Source organism: Artibeus jamaicensis, unplaced genomic scaffold (genome assembly GCF_021234435.1).
Source record: "Artibeus jamaicensis isolate MK-2021 breed Jamaican fruit bat unplaced genomic scaffold, CSHL_Jam_final contig_769, whole genome shotgun sequence".
Classification (NCBI taxonomy): domain Eukaryota; kingdom Metazoa; phylum Chordata; class Mammalia; order Chiroptera; family Phyllostomidae; genus Artibeus; species Artibeus jamaicensis.
The window spans coordinates 573,491-579,132 of record NW_026521961.1 but is presented as its reverse complement, the minus strand read 5'-3'; the positions used below and the strand labels follow the sequence as shown (position 1 = coordinate 579,132).

At 35.6% G+C, this 5,642-nt stretch overlaps 1 pseudogene; it reads left to right on the top strand.

Moving 5' to 3' along the window:
• Positions 1–404: 404 nt before the first annotated feature.
• Positions 405–1,103, top strand: LOC119047279 (spliceosome-associated protein CWC15 homolog; annotated as a pseudogene).
• The last annotated feature ends 4,539 nt before the right edge of the window (positions 1,104–5,642 follow it).

Below are 5,642 nucleotides of genomic sequence, written 5' to 3'. Positions count from 1 at the left end.
TAACAATGAGATCAAGGGAAAAAATCAATACATATCTTGAGGCAAACTAAAATGAAAAAAATGGCCAAAATCTATGGGACACAGGAAAAGCAGTTATAAGTGGAAAATTAATAGCAATACAGGGCTGACTTGAAGGAATAAGAAAAATCTAAAATAGATAATCTAACCTTATACCTAAAGGACCTAGAAAAAGAATAAGAAACAAAGCCAAAAATGAGTAGAAGGAAGGAAATAATGGAGATCAAAGTAGAAATAAAACTGACTCTTAAAAAATACAAAAGATTAATAAAACGAAGAGCTTGTTCTCTGAAAAGCTAAAGAAAATTGATAAACCTGAAGAGTCATTATGGTGTCTGTGTGATCTGCAGAGGCTACTGGATCAGACCTCAGCCAAGGCATAAAAGATGATGACAACAGCTTGGCCAACGTTTGAACCTCTGAGATGTGGGGAAAGAAAAGGAGAAGGTGATTCGAGTCAACTATCAAAGCAGTTTTCTAGTAGAGACCTACCTTCTCATACAAAGATAAAATATAGACAGGCCACACAGGATGCCCCTGAAGAAGTTCAGAACCATGACTTCAGAAGAGAGCTAGAAAAGAAAAAGCGAGCTGCTGAAAGGGAGAAAACCAGATCGTTGAACTTGAGAACATACAACGTTGTCTTCAGTGTCAAAGAAGCCTCAGTTAGATCAGATCCCCGCTGCCAACCTTGATGCAGATGACCCTCTAACAGGGGAGGAAGGTGAAAATGAAGATTTTGAAGAGGGGAGCAATGATGATGACACTGCAACTCTTCTTGTAGAATTGGAAAATAACTGAAAAAGAAAGAGCTGAAGAGCAAGCCAGGAAGGAACAAGAGCAAAAAGCTGAAGAAGAAAGGATTCATATTGAAAACATTCTGAGTGAAAACCCTTTCCTTAATCTCACTGGCCCATCCGAGCCTCAGGCCAACTTCAAAGTTAAAAGGAGGTGGGATGATAATGCTGTTTTCAAGAGCTGTGCAAAAGGAGTAGATGATTAGATGAAAGACAAAAGATTTGTCAATGATAACGCTGTGATCTGAATTTCACAAAAAGTTTATGAAGAAATACATTAAGTGGTAGAGTTTTATGTCCATAAAGACTATAAAATATAAACAATCACTCTGATGTTTTTTGATTAGTTTGTTTTTTCCCCTATTTAAATTGTAAATAGGCTTCTCTAATTTTAAGTTCCAAAATATATTTTTCTTTATTGACACCTTATTTGATAAGGACTTGGGAATTGTTTAACCCAGTTTCCAGTCATATGTTTTCTTTTTAAAAATGGAAAGATTATCTTCTAGTAATAAATGTTTTTCATAATCTAAATAACTAAATCTGCATTCCTCAACTTTTTTGTTGAACTGTATGCAGCTTATCAAACACTGCATATGCATATTTTCTTTTTTGTATTGTATTTCTTTGTATATTAACTTTTTCTCCTCATTTCTCTAACATTGACTTAAGGTCATTCAATTCCTGATATCTTCTGTTTTTTAAAAGAGTGTGATGAAAGATGAAAGGGATTCCATTGTGGACCACTTGATGCTATGGAAATGTGTCATGAACCAAGGAAGCACTCTGATGTGCACCTGAGGGAGCACAGGGTGTCTTACTTTTGCAGAGGCTCCTTTCTTAGTCTAAGACAAGAGCTCCTGAAGCATGTCTGGGAGGCCTGAGGCCTTCACTGTGTTCTGGATCCCCAGCCTCCAGGTTTCTTTGGAATGAGAGACAGTTTGCACAGTGACACACATTAGAGACAAAGCCTAAGAAAATTTTGAAATCAATACATGAAATAAAAACTTTGGAAATTGGAAAAAAAATTATAAACCTTTCACCATACTGTAAGACAAAGAGAGAGGATCCAAATAAATCATAAATGAAACAGAAGTGACAGATGACAGCAAAAAAATACAAAAGATTTTAAGAAAATATTACAAATAATTATATTCCAACAAATCAGACAATCTGGAAGAAATGGATAATTTGCAGGAAAATACAGTCTTTCAAGATTGAATTTAAAAAAAAAACAAACAAAATCAGAAGAGACTACCAACGAAATAAAATCTGTAATCAAAAACTTTAAAAATTTTTCTGAACCAGATGGTTTCACAGGGGAATTTTAACAAGCATTTACAGTAGAATTACCACCTGTCTTTCTCAAACTAGTCCAGAAAATTCAAATTGAGAGAATCTGCCATGCTTATTTTGTGAGGTCACCACTACCTTAATTTTAAAACCAGAGGAAGACATTACAAAAAAAAAATATTAGCCCAATATTCCTGATGAAAAAAATATAAACTCAATATTAGCAAACCAAAATCAGCAATAAATTAAAAAGATTATACACAAATGATCCTTGTGATTTATTCTTGGGAAGCAAGTTTGATTTATTGCCTAAATATCAGTTAACATGATACAACACATGAATAAAATGGTTATAAGTATGTGATCATATCTGTAGATGCAGAAAAAGCATTTGAAAAAAATCCAGCATCCATTTACTATAAAACTCACAGCAAAGTGGGAAAAGGACCATACTTCAATATAATAAATGTCATATAGGAGAAATGCACAGCTAACATCATACCGAAATGTAAAAAGTTAAAAATGTTTTCCTTAAGATAAGGAACAAGATAGTGATGCCCACTTTCAGCACTTTTAATCAACAGAGTATTGGAAGTCCCAGCCACAGCAATCAGACAAGAAAAGGAAAAAGGCATCCAAATTGGAAAGGAAGAAGAAAATTGTCATTATTTTAGATGACATGAATATATAGAGAACTCAAGATTCTACTGTACAAAAAACTACTAGAACTGATAAATTAATTCAGTGAAGTAGTTGGATACAAAGTAAATATGCAGAAATTGGTTGCATTTTTATACACCAATAGTGATCTATCAGAAAGAGAAACTAAGAAAACAATCCCATTTACAATTGAATAAAAAATACCCAGGAATAAATTTAACCAAGGATGTAAAAGAATGTACTCAAAGATTATAAAACACTGAAGAAATAAATTAAGGAATATACAAATAAATAGAAGCATATATTGCGGTTATTGATAGGAAGAATTAATATCATTAAAATATCTGTATGGCATATAGCAATCTGTAGGTTCAATGCAATCCTTGTCAAAAAATGGTATTTTTCACAGAACTAGAACAAGTAATCTGTAATAGCATAAATTATATTAAATAAAAGAACAAGTAATCCAAAAAGACCCTGAATCACCAAAGCAATTTTGAAAAGAAGAACAAAGTTGGATGTATCATGCTGTCGGATATAAACTATACTATAAATTTATAGTGTGGGCAATTAATACATAACTAAGAATGTAAAAATATAAAATGGAGTAAAAACAGTATTCAATAGATAATGTTGGGATAACTGGACAGATACATGCAAAAAAATGAATCCAAGTCACCTTCTTATACGATAAACAACAATACATTCAAAGAGGCTTAAAGACTTAAGTGTAAGACCTGAAACCACAAAACTCCTAGAAAAAAAGCATAGGAAGTAAACTCTCTGATATTGCTCTTAGTAATATTTTTTCTGATATATCTTCTCAGGCAACATAAACAAAAGAATAAACAAATTGGACTATGTGAAACTAAAAGCTTTTGTACATACAGCAAAGGAAACCATCAGCAAAAATTATCTCATATCTTCAACTGAATGGAAAAAGATAGTCACCAATGGTATACCTGATAGTAGGTAAATATCCTAAACTTATAAAGAACTCATACAACTTAGCACCCAAACCCCCATATTTTAACAATTCAGTTAAAATATGAGCAGAGGACAGAACAGGTAGTTCTCCAAGGAGAACATACAACAGACATATGAAAAGATGATCAATATAAGTAATCATCAGAGAATTGCAAATTTAAAGCACATTAAGATATCAACTCACACATGTCAGAATGACTATCATCAATAAATCAACAAGTGTTGATGAAGATGTGGAGTAAGAAGAATTCTTGTGTACTTTTTGAGGGATTGCAAACTGGTGCAACCACTATAGAAAACAGTGTAGTGTTTAGTCAAAGTAGAAGTACCTTATGATCCAGTAATTTCATTTGTGAATATTTCACTTCTGAATATTTATCCAAAAAAATCCCAAAACTAATTCAAAAATATATATACACCTCTCCCTCATGTTCGTTACAGTGTTATTTACAATAGCCAAGATATAGAAACAACCCTTGTGCTCATCAATAGACTATTAGATAATGAAGAGGTGGTAATATACAATAAAATGTTATAGAACAGACTGGGGGATGAAGCTGAATGATATAAAAGATGCCCCTTTTTCTCCGGGGATTCCCCCCTTACCTACTGGGTTCATTTTGCCAGCCATCAGAGGGAAGATGGCTCTTAACACCAGAGGTCAGTGAAAAGAAAAGGAGTTTATTATTTATTTGAAATAATACAAACTAAAGTTCTCCACAAACACACACAGCCCTCCCAGTACCGTCCACATGGTAAAAGTGAGCACTTCCAAAGCTGCATGGTCCTGACTCTCACCCAAGCTGTGTGGTCCCAACCAAGACACCAAAGCTGCATGGTCCTAAACAGATGTGTGGTACAAAAAAGAGAGAAGCCAAAGGCTGCCATGCCTCTGTTTAAATCCCAGCACTAATCTTCTGTAGCCTCATTTCTGGCTCATCCCACAATTGGCCACAGCTTCGAGCATTCTGGGCAGGTGTTGCCCTCTGGTGTGGAGACAATTATCTCTAAGCTCTTCTGGACCCCACTACAAATCTCTATTTGGGGCTCCTCTTTTTGCTGCACCCTGTTACAAATCCCTCCTTTCAGCTATGTAACCCCTTTATAATCATATTATGACACTGGACATAAGTCTCATCTTGTAACTACTTCCGTCTGGACATGGACATAGTCCTACCCATCCTTGCGTCAGGGGTGCCCTGAAAGTGGGGGGAGGGTGCAGCATGGAGGGAGTCCTTCCTGTAAGAGTAAGGACCTTACAGAATCCAGGTCAGTTGGCTGTCACCAGGAAGTTGCAGGCTTGGTGTCCAAAAACTGACATTACTGGACAGTTGGCATCCTAGCCATATCTTGGAGGTGACAGATTTGGAAAGACTGTTGGAAGCACAATTAAATCATAACCACTAAATGACAAAAGCAGAAATTTAGATAAAGAATAGCTTATCTGGAGGAAGTTGTACAAGGCATGCTACACCTATCCAAAACCCCTGTGGCCCACTATACTTCACTTGGGCCGAGGGGTATATATTAGGATTTCCCTCTTCTCAGACTTCTGAGACCTTTATGTCCAAGCCTTTAGGACAGAAAAGGGAAAATCAGTTCTAAAATGAAGCCCACAGACTGCCCCAACTTAACCACTTAGTTCAGTCAAACCATTGAGTCTCAGGGGGCAATGATAAGATGGGCTCCTCAAGTGAAGCCTATATTGCAGCCAATCACTCAGGTAATGAGGTCCTAAGCATATGCCCTATGAAAACAGAAGGGTGAACACATGTTAATTTACTAAAAAATTCCCAAGCCAGTCTTTGTGCCTGTGAGACTGTCTTTTGGGAAAACATCTTGTTGCAAGGCCCTTGCTGCAATGCTATCTAACAGTGGCAATTTGAC